Raw genomic sequence first — 21,029 nt, 5'->3', positions numbered from 1 at the left:
GATGTTCCCTGCCCTGTGTCCAAGTGATCTCATTGTTCAATTCCCACCTATGAGTGAGAACATGCGGTGTTTCGTTTTCTGTCCTTGTGATAGTTTGCTGAGAATGATGGTTTCCAGCTTCATCCATGTCCCTACAAAGGACATGAACTCATCCTTTTTTATGGCTGCATAGTATTCCATGGTGTATATGTGCTCCATTTTCTTAATCCAGTCTATCATTGATGGACATTTGGGTTGTTTCCAAGTCTTTGCTATTGTGAAGTGCTGTAATAAACATACATGTGCATGTGTCTTTATAGTAGCATGATTTATAATCCTTTGGGTATATACCCAGTAATGGGATGGCTGGGTCAAATGGTCTAGTTCTAGATCCTTGAGGAATCGCCACACTGACTTCCACAATGGTTGAACTAATTTACACTCCCACCAACAGGGTAAAAGCGTTCCTATTTCTCCACATCCACTCCAGCATCTTTTGTTTCCTGACTTTTTAATGATTGCCATTCTAACTGGGGTGAGATGGTATCTCATTGTTGTTTTGATTCGCATTTCTCTGATGACCAGTGATGATGAGCATTTTTTCATGTGTCTGTTCGCTGTATAGGTGTGTTCTTTTGAGAGTCGTCTGTTCATATCCTTTGCCCCTTTTTGATGGGGTTGTTTGTTTTTTTCTTGTAAATTTGTTTGAGTTCTTTGTAGATTCTGGATATTAGCCCTTTGTCAGATGGGTAGATTGCAAAAATTTTCTCCCATTCTGTAGGTTGCCTGTTCACTCTGATGGTAGTTTCTTTTGCTGTGCAGAAGCTCTTTAGTTTAATTGGATCCCATTTGTTTATTTTGGCTTTTGTTGCCATTGCTTTTGGTGTTTTAGACATGAAGTCCTTGCCCATGCCTATGTCCTGAATGGTAATGCCTAGGGTTTCTTCTAGGGTTTTTATGGCTTTAGGTCTAACATTTAAGTCTTTAATCCATCTTGAATTGATTTTTGTATAAGGTGTAAGGAAGGGATCCAGTTTCAGCTTTCTACATATGGCTAGCCAGTTTTCCCAGTACCATTTATTAAATAGGGAATCCTTTCCCCATTTCTCGTTTTTGTCAGGTTTGTCAAGATCAGATGGTTGTAGATGTGTCGTGTTATTTCTGAGGCCTCTGCTCTGTTCCATTGGTCTATATCTCTGTTTTGGTACCAGTACCATGCTGTTTTGATTATCATAGCCTTGTAGTATAGCTTGAAGTCAGGTAGTGTGATGCCTTCAGCTTTGTTCTTTTTGCTTAGGATTGTCTTGGCAACGTGGGCTCTTTTTGGATTCCATATGAACTTTGAAGTAGTTTTTTCCAATTCTGTGAAGAAAGTCATTGGTAGGTTGATGGGGATGGCATTGAATCTATAAATTACTTTGGGCAGTATGGCCATTTTCATGATACTGATTCTTCCCATCCATGAGCATGGAATATTCTTCCATTTGTTTGTGTCCTCTTTTATTTCCTTGAGCAGTGGTTTGTAGTTCTCCTTGAAGAGGTCCTTCTCATCTCTTGTAAGTTGGATTCCTAGGTATTTTATTCTCTTTGTAGCAATTGCGAATGGGAGTTCACACATGATTTGGCTCTCTGTTTGTCTGTTAATGATGTATAGGAATGCTTGTGATTTTTGCACATGGATTTTGTATCCTGAGATTTGCTCAAGTTACTTATCAGCTTAAGGAGATTTTGGGCTGAGACAATGGGGTTTTCTAAATATACAACCATGTTGTCTGCAAACAGGGACAATTTGACTTCTTCATTTCCTAATTGAATACCCTTTCTTTGTTTCTGTTGCCTGATTGCCCTGGCCAGAACTTCCAACACTATGTTGAATAGGAGTGGTGAGAGAGGGCATCCTTGTCTTGTGCCGGTTTTCAAAGGGAATGCTTCCAGTTTTTGCCCATTCAGTATGATATTGGCTGTGGGTTTGTCATAAACAGCTCTTATTATTTTGAGATACATTCCATCAATACCTAGTTTATTGAGAATTTTTAGCACGAAGCGCTCTTGAATTTTGTTGAAGGCCTTTTCTGCATCTATTGAGATAATCATGTGGTTTTTGTCATTGGTTCTGTTTATGTGATGGATTACTTTTATTGATTTGTGTATGTTGAACCAGCCTTGCCTCCCAGGGATGAAGCTGACTTGATCGTGGTGGATAAACTTTTTGATGTGCTGCTGGATTTGGTTTGCCAGTATTTTATTGAGGATTTTCGCATCAATGTTCATCAGGGATATTGGTCTAAAATTCTCTTTTTTGTTGTGTCTCTGCCAGGCTTTGGTATCAGGATGATGCTGGCCTCATAAAATGAGTTAGGGAGGATTCCCTCTTTTTCTATTGATTGGAATAGTTTCAGAAGGAATGGTCCCAGCTTCTCTTTGTACCTCTGGTAGAATTTGGCTGTCAATCCGTCTGGTCCTGGAGGTTTTTTGGTTGGTAAGCTATTAATTATTTCATCAATTTCAGAGGCTGTTATCGGTCTACTCAGAGATTCAACATCTTCCAGGTTTAGTCTTGGGAGGGTGTCTGTGTCCAGGAATTAATCCATTTCTTCTAGATTTTCTAGTTTATTTGCATAGAGGTGTTTATAGTATTCTCTGATGGTAGTTTGTATTTCTGCAGAATCGGTGGTGATATCCCCTTTGTCATTTTTTTTTTTTGCATCTGTTCGAGTTTTCTCTCTTTTCTTCTTCATTAATCTTGCTAGCAGTCTATCACTTTTGTTGATCTTTTCAAAAAACCAGCTCCTGGAGTCATTGATTTTTTGAAGGGGTTTTTGTATCTGTATCTCTTTGAGTTCTGCTCTGATCTTAGTTATTTCTTGCCTTCTGCTAGCTTTTGAATTTATTTGCTCTTACCTCCATAGTTCTTTTAATTGTGATGTTAGGGTGTCGATTTTAGATCTTTCCTGCTTTCTTTTGTGGGCATTTAGTGCCATAAATTTCCCTCTACACACTGCTTTAAATGTGTCCCAGAGATTCTGATACGTTGTGTCTGTGTTATCATTAATTTCAAAGAAAATCTTTATTTCTGCCTGCATTTCATTATTTACCCAGTAGTCATTCAGGAGCAGGTTGTTCAGTTTCCATGTAGTTATGCGGTTTTGAGTGAGTTTCTTAATCCTGAGTTCTAATTTGATTGCACTGTGGCCTGAGAGACAGTTTGATGTGTTTTCTGTTCTTTTAAGAGTGCTTCCTTCCAATTATGTGGTCAATTTTAGAATAAGTGCGATGTGGTGCTGAGAGGAATGTATATTCTGTTGATTTGGGGTGGAGAGTTCTGTAAATTTCTATTAGGTCTGCTTGTTGCAGAGCTGAGTTCAGATCCTGGATCTCCTTGTTAACCTTCTGTCTCGTTGATCTGTCTAATACTGACAGTGGGGAGTTAAAGTCTCCTATTATTATTGTGTAGGAGTCTAGGTCTCTTTGTAGGTCTCTGACGACTTGCTTTATGAATCTGGCTGCTCCTGTTTTGGGTGCATATATATTTAGGATAGTTACCTCTTCTTGTTGAATTGATCCCTTTACCTTTATGTAATGGCCTTCTTTGTCTCTTTTGATCTTTGTTGGTTTCAAGTCTGTTTTATCAGAGACTAAGATTGCAACCCTTGCTTTTTTTTGCTTTCCGTTTGCTTGGTAGATCTTCCTTTATCCCTTTATTTTGAATCTACATGCATCTTTGCATGTGAGGTGGGTCTCCTGAATATAGCACACTGATGGGTCTTGACTCTTTGTCCTATTTGCCAGTCTGTGCCTCTTAATTGGGGGCATTTATCCCATTTATATTTAAGGTTAATATTGTTATGTGTGAATTTGATCCTGTCATTATGATGTTCAGTGGTTATTTTGCCCATTAATTGATGCAGTTTCTTCATTGCATTGATGGTCTTTACAATTTGGCCTGTTTTTCCAGTGGCTGATACTGGTTGTTTCTTTCTATGTTTTGTGCTTCTTTCGGGAGCTCTTGTAAGGCAGGCCTGGTGGTGACAGAGTCTCTCAGCATTTGCTTGTCTGTAAAGGATTTTATTTCTCCTTCACTTATGAAGCTTAGTTTGGCTGGATGTGAAATTCTGGGTTGAAAGCGCTTTTCTTTAAGAATGTTGAATATTGGCCCCCACTCTCTTCTGGCTTGTATGGTTTCTGCCGAGAGATCTGCTATTAATCTGATGGGCTTCCCTTTGCGGGTAACTCGACCTTTCTCTCTGGCTGCCCTTAACACTTTTTCCTTCATTTCAACCGTGGTGAATCTGACAATTATGTGTCTCGGGGTTGCTCTTCTCAGGGAGTGTCTTTGTGGTGTTCTCTGTATTTCCTGAATTTGAATGTTGGCCTACCTTACTAGGTTGGGGGAGTTCTCCTGGATAATATCCTGAAGAGTGTTTTCCAACTTGGTTCCATTCTCCCCATCACTTTCAGGTAATCAATCAAACATAGAATTGGTCTTTTCACATAGTCCCATATTTCTTGGAGGCTTTGTTCGTTTCTTTTTACTCTTTTTTCTCTCACCTTGTCTTCTTGCTTTATTTCATTAATTTGATCTTCAGTCACTGATACCCTTTCTTCCACTTGATCATATCAGCTATTCAAGCTTGTGCATGTGTCACAAAGTTCTCCTGCCATAGTTTTCAGCTCCATCAAGTCATTTAAGGTCTTCTTTACACTGTTTATTCTAGTTAGCCGTTCATCTAATCTTTTGTCAACATTTTTAGCTTCCTTGCAATGGGTTCAAATATCCTCCTTTAGCTCAGAGAAGTTTGTTATTACCGACCTTCTGAAGCCTACTTCTGTCAACTCATCACAGTCCTTCTCTATCCAGCTTTGTTCCATTGCTGGCAAGGAACTGCAATCCTTTGGAGGAGAAGAGATGCTCTGATTTTTAGAATTTTCAACTTTTCTGCTCTGGTTTCTTCCCATCTTTGTGGTTTTATCTACCTTTAGTCTTTGATGTTGGTTACCTACAGATGGGGTTTTGGTGTAAATGATTTTTTTGTTGATGTTGATGCTATTCCTTTCTGTTTGTTAGATTTCCTTCTAACAGTTAGGTCGCTCAGCTGCAGGTCTGTTGGAGTTTGCTGGAGTTCCACTCCAGACCCTGTTTTCCTGGGTATCACTAACGGAGGGTGCAGAACAGTGAATATTGCAGAACAGCAAATATTGCTGCCTGATCCTTCCTCTGAAAACTTTGTCCCAGAGGGGCAGCCGCCTATATGAGGTGTCTGTCGGTCCCTACTGGGAGGTGTCTCCCAGTTAGGCTATGTGGGGGTCAGGGACCAACTTGAGGAGGCAGTCTGCCCGTTCTCAGTGCTCAAACACCGTGCTGGGAGAACCACTGCTCTCTTCAGAGCTGTGAGACAGGGATGTTTAAGTCGCAGAAGTTGTCTGCTGCCTTTTGTTCATCTATGCCTTGCCCACAGAGGTGGAGTCTAGAGGCAGTAGGCCTTGTTGAGCTGCGGTGGCCTCCACCCAATCCGTGCTTCCTGGCCACTTTGTTTACCTACTGAAGCCTCAGCAATGGCGGACGCCCTTCCCCCAGCCAGGCAGCCATCTCACAGATCAATCTCAGACTGCTGCGCTAGCAGTGAGCAAGGCTCCATGGGCATGGCAGCTGCTGAGCCAGGCACAGGAGAGAATCACCTTGTCTGCTGGTTGCTAAGACCATTGGAAAAGTGCAGTAATTGGGCGGGATTGTCGCGATTTTCCAGGTACGGTCTGTCATAGCTTCCCTTGGCTAGGAAAGGGAAATCCCCCAACTCCTCACACTTCCCTGGTGAGGCGATGCCCTACCCTGCTTCAGCTCACCCTCCGTGGGCTGCACCCACTGTCCAACCAGTCCCAGTGAGATGAACCAGGTATCTCAGTTGGAAATGCAGAAATCACCCATCTTCTGCGTCGATCACACTGGGAGTTGCAGACCGGAGCTCTTCCTATTCGGCCATCTTGGAATGCCCCAATTATAGCTATTTTTAATTACTTACACATTTCCTGAGATCTTTATTTCTTTACATGGCTTAAAGTTACTCTCTAGTGTCTTTTTATTTCAACCTGCAGGACTCCTTTTAGCATTTTGCAGGGCAAGTCTAGTGGTAATGAACTTTCTCAGCTTTTGTTTTCTAGGAATGCCTTCATTTCTTTTTATGTTTTAAAGGGCAGTTTTACCAGATATAGGATTCTTGGTTGAAACTTTTTTTCTTTTGGCACTTTGAATATGTCAGCCCATTGTCTTCTGCCCTGTCTTACTTAGCTTGGCCTGCCATATCAAAATACCACGAGTTGGATAGCTTAAAAAAGTCATTTATTTCTGACTAGTCTGACATCAGAGTTTTAGCATGGTTGTGTTCTGGTGATGGACCTCTTCCTTGCCTGAAGATAGTTGCCTTCTTGGTCTTCACGTGTCAGAGAGAGATGGTCTCATTTATGTCTCTTCTTGTAAGGCCAATAGAGCTCCACCTTCGTGATTTAATTACCTCCCAAAGAACCCACCTCCAAATTTCATCTTGGGGATTAGGACTTCAACACATGTGTTTTGGAAGGACACAAACATTCAGTCTATAGCATGGCTTTCAAAATTTATAATGAGAAATATGCCAGTAATCTGACTGAGGAAAAGTTGTATGTGATGAGTCACTTCTGTTTTGTTGCTTTCAAAATTCTGTGTCATTCAATAATTTGATAATAATATATCTCAGTGTAGGTCTCTTTGAAGTCATCCTACTTGGAGTTTTTTTGAGCTTCTTATATATTTATGTCTTTTGTTGAATTTAGGAAGTTTTTGGTCGTTATTTCTTCAAACAGTCTCTCTATCCTTATCTCTTTCTCTTCTTCTTCTGGAATTCCCTCAATGTATATATTGGTCTGTTTTATCTTGTCCCACAACTTTCTTAGGTTCTGTTTACTTTTCTTCAATTTTTTTTGTGTGTGTTCCTCAAACTTGATAATTTCCATTATCCTACCCTCAAGTTTGGTGATTCTTTTACCTTCCTACTCAAATCTGCTTTTGAATTTCTGTAGTGAATTTTTCATTTCAGTTGTACTTTTCAGTTTGGGGATTTCTTTTTAGTTTCTCCTTATGTTTTCTGTCTCTCTATTGATAATCTAATTTGTTTATGTATTTTTTTCTTAACTTTCTTCTTATCTTCATTAAGTTCTTTGAGCATCATTACTACAGTTAATGCAGTTGTTTTAAAACCTTTGTCTAGTAGATCTGCCATTAGGTCTTTTTTTAAGGAAAAATTTCTGTTTGTTTATTTTATTTTCTCCTTGAATGGGTTATATTTTCCTTTTTCTTTGTATGCCTTGTGGTTTTTATCATTGCAAACTGGAAATTTGAATCTAATAATGTGGTAACTCTGGAGATCAAATTCTCTCCTTTCCCAGGATTTGCTGTTTTATTTTGATTTGATTCTGTAAAATGTTTTGATTTATTAGTTGTTGTAAAAATTTGTCTCTGTGGTGAGAATCAGCCTGTGGTATGAAATGGAGATCTCAGGTTTTTTTTCTGAGCCTGAACCTTCCCCTGAGCATGTGCAATGAATCTAGAGTTCCAAAAATGTTACATCAGGCAGATCATGCTAGTGTATTGTTGTACAGGTGGAGAGACAAGTCTCTGGTGTTTCCTACTCCACCATCTTCTCAGAATCTTCTCAGTTATCTTATCTTTTTAACCTAATATTTGTTGTCAACAGAAGAAGGGAAAGGATAATGTAAAGGAAATTTCACATGGCAGAGGTGGGTTAGTTGTTCTTAAAGATGCACTGTTTACCTAGCCATTGAATTCTTTTCTTCTTTATTCCATTCCTAACTTCTTCCTTTATTCATTTATTCAACCCATTTCTACTAGGCATCTACAACGTGAAATACAATGATAATGAGAATTCATAAAGATAAAAGAGGCTTCAAAATACTTACCAAAGTAGAAGGGGAATTATTGCAGGTCTGTGCACACATAACACCTACCCCACATATGTATATAATACAGTGTTCATATGTTTTAACTATATGAAATATATTTATCTCATAAGTATTACAATAATTGGAAAATAAGTTTTATGTGTGTTCAAAGCCAAAATAAGTTATTTCCAAATCAGGGCAAACTGATTATCTTCAGAAAAAAGGTAGATTTTAAATATTTGCATTGAGGCTTTTTTTTAGATGGTAGGGTTTAAATATTAACAGATTGCAGTAAATATGGAATGCCAACTCACAAGTAGAAAAGTTCAAGAGCTATATAAGAAACAGTAAATACTTCTTTTTGTTTATTTATTTATTATACTTTTAAGTTCTGGGATACATGTGCAGAACGTGCAGGTTTGTTACATAGGTATACACGTGCCATGGTGGTTTCCTGCAGCCATCAACCTGTCATCTACATTAGGTATTTTTCCTAATGTTATCCCTCCCCTAGCCCCCCACCGCCTGACAGGCCCTGGTATGTGATGTTCGCCTCCCAGTGTCCATATGTTCCCGTTGTTCAACTCCCACCTATGAGTGAGAATGTGCGGTGTTTGGTTTTCTATTCTTGTGTTAGTTTCCTGAGAATGATGGTTTCTAGTTTCATTCATGTCCCTGCAAAGGACATGAACTCATCCTTTTTTATGGCTGCATAGTATTCCATGGTGTATATATGCCACATTTTCCTTTTCCAGTCTATCATTGATGGGCATTTGGGTTGGTTCCAAGTCTTTGCTATTGTCAACAGTGCCACAATAAACATACGTGTGCATGTGTCTTTATAGTAGAATGATTTATAATCCTTTGGGTGTATCCCCAGTGATGGGATTGCTGGGTCAAATGGTATTTCTGGTTCTAGATCCTTGAGGAATCACCAGACTGTCTTCCACAATGGTTGAACTAATTTACACTCCCACCAACAGTGTAAAAGCATTCCTATTTCTCCACATCATCTCCAGCATCAAAACAGTAAATAAATCAATTTGACCAAATCACAGATTGAGAAATATTTTACAAATAGAATATTCCATTGGTTGGTTCCATTACTTTCTCCAAGCATATTATTGAACTCAAATATCCAGAGACTCTATGAAATGCTATAACATACACCTGGTATTCTAGTAGGAAATGTCTCTAGCTCTTCCCTTTCTTCCTGGTTCAAAACTCCTCCAAATTCAATTCTTTATCTTAATTTCCTCAGTATTTGGCTTCTTATCATGGGCTTCCCATCTATTACATATTTATTCTGTTAGGATTTGGTGATGCACGTCTAAACTCTACCTTGCATTGTATCCAGCTATCCCATGAAATAATGCCACCAGTAAGCTTTATTTTACTCACCAGTAAGATTTATCACCAAATCTTCCTAGAACTTTGTTTTCCTTTTCTTCAGTCTCCTACCCATTTGAATAAAGAGAAACTCGAATTTGTGCCATAGGAGCTGTGCATACAGTATGAACTGGCACAGCTGCTGAACCTATCAGCCAAACCCAAGACCTCTGATGGCAAATCACCCACATCGCCCACCTCTCCCCATATGCCAGCTCTGAGAATAAACAGTGGGGCAGGCCCCTTCAAAGCTTGTGTTGCAGCAGCGTTTGGTAGTCCTTCCGCCAGAGTTAGCACAATAGTTTACTTAAATGACCATGATGCTGTCACCAAGGCAATCCAAGAAGCTTGGCAAATGAAGGAGCAACTTCGACGGGAAAAACAGGTGCTTTATGGGAAGGTGGCTGTTGTGAATAGCCTGGGTCTCTATAACTGCTGGACAGAAAAGGAAAAAACAACAGTGGAGGGTCTGACTCAGCAACTGGCTGTTAAACAGAATGAAGAAGGATAATTTAGCCATGCGATGATGGATTTCGATCTGAGTGGAGATTCTGATGGAAGTGCTGGAGTCTCAGAGTCAAGAATTTATAGGGAATCCAAGAACCCTTCATAAAGCGTCCAGTGAATTCCTTCAGGATATGGGCTAAAGATGAGCAGAGAAAGATCCTTCAAGCCTTTCCTGACATGCATGACTCCAACATCAGCAAGATATTGGGATCTCACTGGAAAGCTATGAGAAACCTAGAAAACAGCCATATATGAGGAGCAAGCCTGTCTTGGCAAGCAGCACCTGGAGAAGTACCCTGACTATGAGTACAAGCCTAGACCAAAGTGCACCTGCCTCATGGATGACAAAAAGCTGCACATTGGTGAATACGAGGCAATCATGCACAACAGGCGGCAGGAGATGCGGCAGTACTTCAATGTTGGGCAACAAGCACAGATCCCAATTGCTACTGCTGGTGTTGTGTAACATGGAGCCATCACCATGGCTGGAATGCCCTCCCCTCACCTGCCCTCAGAGCACTCAAGTTTGTCCAGCAGCCCAGAGCCTGGGATGCCTGTTATCCAGAGCACTTTTGTGAAAGGAGAGGAACCACATATCAAAGAAGAGATAGAGGCCGAGGACATCAATGGAGAAATTTATGATGAGTATGACAAGGAAGATGATGATCCAGATGTAGATTATGGGAGTGACAAAGAAAAGCATATTGCAGGAAAAGCCAACTGATAAGGTTCAAAAGATTGTTGTGACCTTAGGACTTAAAGAAGCCCTAACTGGTTCATCCTTACCAGTGGTAACTTTCTCATACACTGACTGTTACTTTAACTGTTAGTCTTAAATAGTTGGGACATCAGCTGACTAATAGACCTCAGCCTCAAAAGGCTTGGAAAGACAAAAAAGAATATGACAAGCAAACAACAATATCAACAACAGAGATTGAAATAAGCTATGGGTAAAATAATGCCGGTAATTTAGCTGCTACATCCAAGCACTGAAGTCTTACCCTCAACTTTTTTTTTTTTTTAATGAACTTTATAGCTGTTTCTTCTTAAAAAAAAAAAAGAGGGAAACTCATCAAAAAATTTATGTGGGGCTAAATTTGAAGGTCAAATCAAAGGTGACTTTACAGTTTAGATTTTATCCAGCATGACTGGGCAAACTATATTAACAATGAAAGCAAAATGGCACAGCATAGGAGTAAAAGATTTGCAAAGCAATTTTGAGATGAGTTAAGAGCATAATAGACTTGAGAAACTGGTTAAAGAATGAGTCGTGATAATGCCTTACATTCAGCCAGATTTTAGTAAACAAATGGATAAATGGTAGGCAATCCCAGACTAAAACAGTTTTGTGAGATTTCCATGTTTTAAAATTTATTAACGAACTAGGGAGCATAATGTATTTGTTTCTTGAAAAGTGTTTTCCATGTCCCCATCTTATGGCTAGTACCTCCCATCTCATGCCTAGTACCAGTTTGTATGAGGCAATAGAAATTTTGTGTTGTATTATGGCTGTACTTTCCAACACTCTCTAGTATTATTCACACTGGGAAGGGATATTCTAAATTGAGGTTCTACAAAACAGTTAGATGACAGGGCATGAATTAAGTTTGATTTTATATCTCAGAGATATGCTGCTTTCAGACTAGATAGGTAGTTTATGATACGAAAGAGCTTCCCAAAAAATGGTCAATTCAGTATCAACCAGTCTGTCTCATTATGTCTCATTGATAGCCTTAATTTTATTTGTTTAAGGAAATAGAAGCAAAGTCCTATACTTCATTTTTTTCCCCCACTGGATCTAGTAGAGGGGGAAAAATCCCTTGTTCTTTCCTTTTGTCTTCATTGTGTAGTTGCTCTTAATATCCTCTAACATTTATAAGAAAAATGGTTATATATCCTGGTTCACATGCCTATGGATTATATTATCACATAACAATACATGAATATAAAGTTACAAGGGCAGGCACCGAAGTGACTACATTTGGTTGCTTCAGTCTAAGATTGGATGTATATTTCCATTTCCTAGATGAAAAATAAGTCAATCAAGATTACTTTTGATTATTAAAAATATTCTCCAAAGTATATCAGTATTTCAAAAATGTTCAATCATTTTCAGGATTGAAGTTTTACTTATTCTTTAAAAAGTTCAAATTCTTTTCATAAAAGAACTATGTTTATATCTTTTAAAAATGGAATACTGCTGAGGAAGAAATAAGTGTAAGGGTTTGTGTGTGTTTGTCCCTATATAAACCACAGTGAGGTTGAGACAGAGGTGGAGAAAAAGAATTTTAAAGATTAGACCTAGGGTTGTGAGGACATGAGAGAAAGAGACTATAAGTAGAAGCTGAGGCTGCTTTTTCTAACATTAAAATGGATAACGTCTTTTCTCCTACCCCACAATCCCATCCATTCAAAAAAAAGGAAAATAAACAAAGAATTAAATGTCATTTTTCTAGAGGAAAAACATACCAACCAAAAATAAGTTGGCAACATTCTTTTGGAGCCATGCTCTCTTACAAAGGTGTATTTGCCCTGTGTTTAATATATTTGTCCTTCAAATTAAAAATTATTTAAATTTTAAAAGATAGGCAAAAAGTGTCTGTTTCTCTGTCATTTTTGTCCCTTTCTCATTGTTTATTTCATCCCATGCATTCTCAACCAAAGTTTAATATGGTGTATTAAAAACATAGATGGTTACTTTAACTTGCTTAAACTCATGCATCGCAAGAACTCCAGGTACATGCATTCTATGAGAAACACATTAAGTCTATACCTTAGTAGAGTTCTATAATTCTAAGATTATAAAAAATGATTATTTTTATTTTTAAAGAAAATCTCTTCAAACACATATGCACTTTGATATGGTTTGACTGTGTCCCCACTCAAATCTCATCTTGAATTCCCATGTGTTGTGGGAGGAACCTGGTGGGAGGTAATTGAAACACGGGGGCAGGTCTTTCCCATGCTGTCTTGTGATACTGAATAAGTCTCTTGATATCTGATGGTTTTAAAAACTGGAGTTTCCCTGCACAAGCTCTCTTTTTGCCTGCTGCCATCCATGTAAGATGTGACTTGCTCCTCCTTGCCTTCCGCCATGATTTTGAGGCTTCCCCCATCATGTGGAACTGTAAGTCCATTAAACTTCTTTCTTTTGTAAATTTCCCAGTCTCAGGTTTGTCTTTATCAGCTGCATGAAAAAGGAACAATACAGTAAATCAGTACCAGGAGTGGGGTGTTACTGAAAAGGTACCCAAAAATGTGTAAGCAACTTTGGAACTGGGTAGTAGGCAGAGGTTGGAACAGTTTGGAGGGCTCAGAAGACAGGAAAATGTGGGAAAGTTTAGAACTTGCAGAGACTTGTTGAATGGCTTTGACAAAAATGCTGATAATGATATGAACAATAAGGTTCAAGCTGAGGTGGTCTCAGATGGAGATGAGAAACTTGTTTGGAACTGGAGCAAAGGTGACTCTTGTTATGTTTTAGCAAAGAGATTGGTGGCATTTTGCCACTGCAGTAGAGATTTGTGGAACTTTGAAATAGAGAGAGATGATTTAGGATATCTGGCAGAAGAAATTTCTAAGCAGCAAAGCATTCAAGAGGTGACTTGGGTACTGTTAAAGGAATTCAGTTTTAAAAGGGAAACAGAGCAGAAAAGTTCAAAAAACTCGCAGCCTGACAATGCAATAGGAAAGAAAATCCCATTTTCTGAGGATAAATTCAAGCTCACTGCAGAAACTTGCATAAGTAATCAGGAGCCAAATGTTCATCCCTAAGAAAATGAAAAAAATGTCTCCAGGGCACATCAGAGGTCTTCATGGCAGCCCCTCTAATCACAGGCCTGGAGGCCTAGGAGGAAATAATGGTTTTGTTGGCTGGGCACAGGGTCCCCATGCTATGTGCAGTCTAAGGACTTGGTGCCTTGCGTCCCAGCCACTCCAGCTGTGACTAAAAGGGGCCCAGGTACAGGGGTCCATGGCTTCAAAGGGGGTAAGCCCCAAGCATTGGCAGCGTCTACATGGTGTTGAGCCTGCAGGTGCACAGAAGTCAAGAATTGAGGTTTGGTAATCTCCACCTAAATTTCAGAGGATGTGTGGAAATGCCTGGATGTCCAGGCAGAATTTTGCTGCAGGGGCTCCCGTGGAGAACCTCTGCTAGGGCAGTGTGAAAGGGAAATGTGTGGTTGGAGTCCCCACATAGAGTCCCTAATGGGGCACTTCCTAGTGAATCTGTGAGAAGAGGGATACCATCCTTCAGACCCCAGAATGGTAGATCCACTGACAGCTTGTACCATGCTCCTAGAAAAGCCACAAACACTCAACACCATCCCATGAAAGCAGCTAGGAGGGAGGCTGTACCCTGCAAAGCCACAGAGGCAGATCTGTCCTAGACCATGGGAACCCACCTCTTGAATCAGCGTGACCTGGATATGGCACATGGAGTCAGTGGGGATCATTTTGGAGCTTTAAGATTTGACTGCATTGCTGAATTTTGGACTTGCATGAGGCCTGTAGCCCCTTTGTTTTGGCCAATTTCTCTGATTTAGAATGGCTTTATTTACCCCAATGTCTGTACCCTCATTGTATCTAGGAAGTAACTAACTCACTTTTGATTTTACAGGCTCATAGGCTGAAGGATCTTGCTTTGTCTTGGATGAGACTTTGGACTGTGGAATTTTGAGTTAATGCTGTAATGAGTTAAGACTTTGGGAGACTGTTGGGAAGACATTCAGTTTGAAATGTGAGGACATGAGATTTGCAAGGGGCCGGGGTGGAATGGTATGGTTTGGCTGTGTCCAAACCCAAATCTCATCTTGAATTCCCACGTGTTGTGGGAGGGATCCAGTGTGAGGTAATTGAATCATGGGGGCAGGTCTTTCCTGTGCTGTTTTCATGATAGTGAATAAGTCTCATGAGACCTGATGGTATTAAAAATGGAGTTTCTCTGCACAAGCTCTCTTTCTGCCTGCTGCTTTCCATGTAAGATGTGACTTACTCCTCCTTACCTTCCACCATAATCGTGAGGCCTCCCAAGCCATGTAGAATGTAAGTCCATTAAACTTCTTTCTTTTGTAAATTGCCTAGTCTTTTGTATGTTCTTATCAGCAGCATGAAAATGGAGTAATGCACACTTATATGACCAAGAGACCAAGATTTAATATTCTGACTTAAGATGTTCACCAAAATTTTGTTTACAATATTTTCTGCTTTAATTGGATATTCAGTTCAATGAAGCATGGTATATAATATGGAAAAGTTTATCTGCTATACTTGTAATCTAAAACTCTTCCTCTTTTATAACTGTTGAATTAACTTCAAAGCTGTATTTCTGAAGTTGCAAATCACATTGACTGACCATGTATGATCTTTCATTACACTGCTAATTACCATCCTTTTCTATTTTTAAGTTTAAAATTGACACTCAATCTTCAGAGATTCCTATTACTTTAGATAATAATTTAATTGTAATATTAAAGCATATATAGATTAAATGCTATGGATAAATTATTTCTCTGGTTAAAATTTTCTCGTATCTTTTGCTATAACGTCTTGGAAGCAATCCATACAGCAATTCTGCACCTAAACCATGACAGCAGTGAAAAGAAAAATATATTATACTTTATTTATTTTTACATAACATTGGAAAGATTTATTTCCTCATTGGTAATAGCTTTATTTTATAAAAATTGCTTTTCAGTGAATTATTTAATGTATTGTGTATGTTTTATTCTAATTTAAAAAGCTAGAAAATCTATCAGAAATGTCTATAATAAAGAGAAATCAGTTGGTTGTAAAGACATTGACTTATTTCTGAGTTCTCCATTCTGTTTTGTTGGTGTATGTGTTTTTATACCAGTATCATGCTGTTTTGGTTACAATATCCTTGAAACATATTTTGAAGTCAGAAAGTGTGATGTCTCCAGTTTTTTTCCTTTTGCTAAGGAATTCTTTGGCTATTCAAGCTCTGTTTTGGTTCCATATGAATATTAGGATTTTTTTTTTCTAACTCTGTGATGAATGTCATTGGTATTTTGATACGGATTGCATTGAATATGTAGATTGCTTTGGGCAGTATGGTCATGTTAATGATATTAATTATTCTGATTTATGAGCTTAGGATGTCTTTCCATTTTTTTGTGTTCTTTTTCATTTATTTCATCAGTGTTTTATAATTTTCCTTGTTGAGGACTTTCACATTTGCGGTTGAATTTACTCCTATGTCTCCTTTTTTGTAGCTATTGCAAATGAGATTGCCTTCTTGATTTCTTTCTCAGCTAGTTCATTATTGGTGCATATAAACACTATGGATATTTTCTGGCTGAGCAGGGTGGCTCACGCCTGTAATCCCAGAAATTTGGGAGGCCAAGGCACACGGAACACGGGGTCAGGAGATCAAGAACATCCTGGCTAAAATGGTGAAAACACTTCTCTACTAAAAGAAAAAATACAAAAAATTAGCCGGGCATGGTGGCCGGCACCTGTAGTTCCAGCTGCTCAGGAGGCTGAAGCAGGAGAATGGTGTGAACCTGGGAGGCAGAGCTTGCAGTGAGCCAAGATCGCGCCACTGCACTCCAGCCTGGGTGACAGAGCGAGACTCCATCTCAAAAACAAAAACAAAAAAACAAAAAACACTATGGATATTTCTAGGTTGATTTTGTATCCTGCAACCCTACCAAATTTATTCATCAGGTCTGAGAGATTTTGGTGGAGTCTTTAGGTTTTTCTAGTTATAAGATCCTGTCCTCTGCAGAAGGAACAATCTGATTTCCTTTTTTTCTGATTTGGGTGCCTTTTATTTCTTTCTCTTGCCTGATTGCTCTAGCTATGACATGCAATACTATGTCAAATAGGAGGGGTAAAAATGGGCTTCCTTGTTTTATTCCACTTCTTAGAGGGAAGGCTCTCAGCTTTTCCCCATTCGATGTGTGGGATTGTTATACACGGCCTTAATTATGTTGAAATATGTTCTTTCTGTGTCTACATTGTTGAAAGTTTTTATCATAAATGGACATTGAATTTTATTAAATGCTTTTTCTGCAATTTATTGAGATGATCATATGGTTTTTGTCTTTCATTCTGTTGATATGATGTATCAAATTTATTATCATATGTTGAACTGTCCTTGCATCCCTGGGATAAATCCCAGGAGATCATGGTATATTATCTTTTTGATTTGTTGTTGGATTTGTTTTGCTAGTATTTTGAGAATTTTTGTGTCTATATTTATCAGGGATATCGGCCTGTAGTTTTCTGTTTTTGTTGCATCTTTGTCTGGTTTTAGTATCAGGGTAATTCTGGCCAGATAAAATGAGTTAGGGAGAATTCCTTTAAAATTTTTTTTTGAATAGTTTGAAAAGAATTGGTATTAGTTCTACACTGTAAGTTTGGTAGAATTTGGCAAGTGAGGCCATCTGGTTCTGGGCTTTGCTTTTTTGGAGACTTATTATGGATTCAATGGTATGACTTGTTATAGGTCTGCTCAGGTTTTCTGTTTATTTCTTATTTAATCTTGGTAGGCTGTATGTGTCCAGGAATGTATTATTTCCTCTAGGTTTTCCAGTTTTTCAGTGTATAGTTGTTCATAATTGTCTCTGATGATATTTTATATTTCTGTGGTATCAGTCTTATGTCTCTTTCATTTCTGATTTTATTAAGTAGGGTTTTCTCTCTTCTTGGTGAGTCCTGCTAGTGATGTATTGCTTTTAGTTTTTCAAAAAAATCAATGTTTCATTTCACTAATCTTTGTATTTTTTAAAGTCTCTATTGCATTTAATTCTGCTTTGATTTTTATTGTTTCTTTCCTTCTACTAATTTTGAGCTTGTTTTTTCTTGCTTTTCTAGTTTCTTGAGGTGTATGATTAGATTGTTTATTTGAAATCTTTCTACTTTTTGGATATAGTTGTTTACTGCTATAAACTTTCCTCTTAATAATGCTTTTGATGTATCCCATAGGTTTTGCTGTGTCATGTTTTGATTTTAAAGTATTTCCAAGTTTTTAAAATTCCTCTTTCATTTCTTCCTTGACCCAGTGGTCACTCAGGAGCATGTTGTTTAATTCCCATTTATTTGTAGAGTTTCCCAAGTTTCTTTTGTTATTGTTTTCCAGTTTTATTCCATTGTGGTCTGAGAAGATACTTAATAGATTTCAATATTTTAAAATGTCAGGAGTTGTTTGGTGTCCTAATGTAGTCTATTCTGGAGAATGCTCCATGTGTTGATTAGAAAAATGTATATTCTGTAGCTGTTAGAAGAAATGCTTCCTAATTGTCTGTTAGGTCCATTTGATATAAAATGCAGTTAAAAGCCCATGTTTCTGTGTTAATTTTATGCCTAAATGATCTGTCTAATGCTGAAATTTGGCTTGTTGAGCTTCCCAACTATTTTTGTATTGGAGTCCATCTCTTCCTTTAGATCTAATGACATTTGCTTTCTATATGTGGATGTTTCATTGTTGGGTGAATATATGTTTAGAATTATATCCTTCTCCTGTACTGATCTCTTTATCATTATATAATAACTTTCTTTTCTCTTTTTACTGTTTCTGACTTAAAGTCTGTTTTATCTGTTACAAGTATAGCTATTTCTGCTTGCTTTTATTTTCTTTTTGCCTGGAATATCTTTTTTCACACCTTGACTTCCAGTTTATACGTCTTTACTGACGAGATGAATTTCTTGTGGGTAACATATAGTTGTTCATTTTGGTTCAATCCATTCAGCCAGTCCATATCTTTTAAGTGGAAAATTCAATCCATTTACATTTAAGTTTATTATTGATATATGAGAGCTTATTCCTGTTATTTTGTCCATTCATTTTTGTATGTTTTAGATATCCTTTGTTCCTTTCTTTTTCTGTTTTTGTTTATAATTGTAGTTTCGTGGTTCTCTGTGGTGGTAGCATTTGAGTTCTTTCTTTTCCTTATCTGTGTGTTTGTTCTACCAATGAGTATCATACTTCCATGCATTTTCTTGGTGGTAGATTTTGTTGTTCCACTTCCAGGTTTAGGACTCTTTTAAGCATTTCTAGTATGGCCAGTGTAGAGATAATAAATTCCCTCGGCTTTTGCTTGTCTGAGAAAGACTTTATTTCTCCTTAATTTATGAAGGATAACTTCGCTGGGTGTGGTACCCTTGAAGGGTGGTTTTTGTTGTTTTTGTTTCTGTGTTTCCCCTTTTAGCACTTCGAATATATCTTCCAATTCCTCCCTGACTAGTAAGGTTTCTGCTGAAAAATCTACTGTTAGTCTGATGAAAATTCACTTATAAATGTCTAGATGTTTTCTCTTGCTGTTTTTAGAATTCTCTCTTTGTCTTTGACTTTTAACAGCTTGACTATAATATTCCTTGAAGAAGACCTTTTGAATTGAATATTTTTGGGGTTCTCTGATCTTCCTGTATCCATATGCTAGACTGGTAAAGTTTTTGGCTATTATTTCACTAAATATGTTTTCTATCCCTTTGGTTTTCACTTTGCCTTCTGGGACATGGAAAATTAAAATATTTGGTCACTTTATTGTGTCCCATATGCTATGTAGACTTTGTTCATTCTTATTTATTTTGTAAAACTTTTGTTTGACTAAATTATGTCACCTATTTGCATTTATGAAATTCTTCTGCTTGATTTAATATATTATGGAATCTTTTGAGTGCATTTTTTATTTCATTCCATAAATCCTTCAGTTACAGAATTTCTGTTTGGGTCTTTTTCATGAATTCTATCTACGTGATGAATTTCTCATTCATATCCTGAATTGCTGTTCTGACTTCTTTGTATTGTTTGTTTTTGTGCTTTTGCATCCCACTGAGCTTTTAAAAAATCATTATTTTGAATTCTTTTTTTGACATTTTATAAAGTTCGATTTCACTGGAATCTGTTGCTGGAGAATTATTGTGTTCTTTTGGAAATGTTATATTTTCTTGTTTTTTCGTTTCTTGTGTCCTTACATTGATATCTGCGCATCTGGTATAATAGTCGCTTCTTCCATTTTTTTTAAAAAAAGTTTTAATATGAGAGGACTTTTTCTTGAAGATGTATCTATGGTGTTGGCTGGGTAGGGCACTTTGGCTTTCAGTCTGATTATGTACAGTAGTGTAGTCTGTGTACAATTTCTTTGGCTATAAACAGTGTCAGTCATATCTGTGATTTCCTCAGGGGCTTAGGCTATGTTGGTTAGTGGAGGTTGTGGTGAGATTTTGCTGGCGATGAAGATGCCAGGTGGCCCAGTCCTCAAGCCCCAGTGGTGTTAGTGTAAGCTGAGCATGACTGTCCTTGGGCCCCAGAGTGTTGTATACTGGCATCAGTGTTAGTGAGTCCAGGCAAGCCTATTCTTGGGCTTCTAGGATTCTTGCTCAGGTGCCATTAGTGGTAGCAGTGAGCCAGTTAAGAGAGTGTGTTCTTGAGTCCCTGGCAAGCAGGTGTGGCTTAGGCAATGGCAATGGCAGTGGCAGGGCAACCTTCTGGCTCCCAAGTGGTATGCACTGGTGTTGTTAGTGGTTGCAGTGGGCTGGTCAGGCCAGTCACTAGGCCAGAAGATGGTGTGTGCTGCTTAGTGCCAGTTGTGGTGGTAGTGGCAGGTTGGGTGGGCCTGACCTCAGGTACCCAGGAGGAATTCTTAGGTGCCAATGGTAGTGGATGGGGCTGAGTGATACCCATGTCTCTGATGGCATGCTTGGGCACTGGGAGGGACAGAGCTGGACTGGGCAGACCTGTCTTCAGAGTCACTGGTGGTGTGTGCAGGCACTGGCCATGGTAGTCAGGGGCAGAGTGATCCCAGGATGCAGGTGGAAAATATGAGTGGGGAAAGCAGCTGCACTGCAGACTTATCACTGGTGAGGGCAGGGTTACATTTAGTGGCAGCAGCCATAAGTAGGTGGCTGGAGAGCATGTACTTTGGCCTCAGGTGGCAGCTGTTGGCAATATAACCTATGCTCAGAGGGCTTATAGCTGTTAAGTGGTTCTGATACTGGGGGCAGCAAGGTCACTGCCAGTGGTTTGCACTTGGGCCCTGGTGGTGGCAGCCATCAATGCTAGTGACTGTGAACTGGTAAGTCTTTTCTTAGGGCATGTGAAAATGTGTGGCTGTTCTGCTGGGGCCAGTGGGGTTGCTGCCAGTGCTCATACTTTGGCCCTGGCAGCGGCAGCTAGCTGTGGCAGTGGCTGTGGATAGGGATGTCAGTGGAGCTCCAGAAATGTGGAGATGCAAGGGCTGTTTGGCTCCAGAGTAGAATGG

The 21,029-nt window shown here is 38.7% G+C and overlaps 1 long non-coding RNA gene and 1 pseudogene across 1 annotated transcript in view; both read left to right on the top strand.

Moving 5' to 3' along the window:
- LOC129524249 (uncharacterized) overlaps positions 1 to 21,029 on the top strand; it is a 162,870-nt gene that overhangs the window by 12,525 nt on the left and 129,316 nt on the right. The window lies entirely within an intron of this gene.
- Positions 9,491 to 10,528, top strand: LOC101152914 (transcription factor SOX-5-like; annotated as a pseudogene).

This window comes from Gorilla gorilla, chromosome 7 (genome assembly GCF_029281585.2).
Source record: "Gorilla gorilla gorilla isolate KB3781 chromosome 7, NHGRI_mGorGor1-v2.1_pri, whole genome shotgun sequence".
Taxonomy (NCBI): domain Eukaryota; kingdom Metazoa; phylum Chordata; class Mammalia; order Primates; family Hominidae; genus Gorilla; species Gorilla gorilla.
Note: the sequence above shows the minus strand (reverse complement) of the source record. Positions and strands in the feature narration are given on the sequence as shown.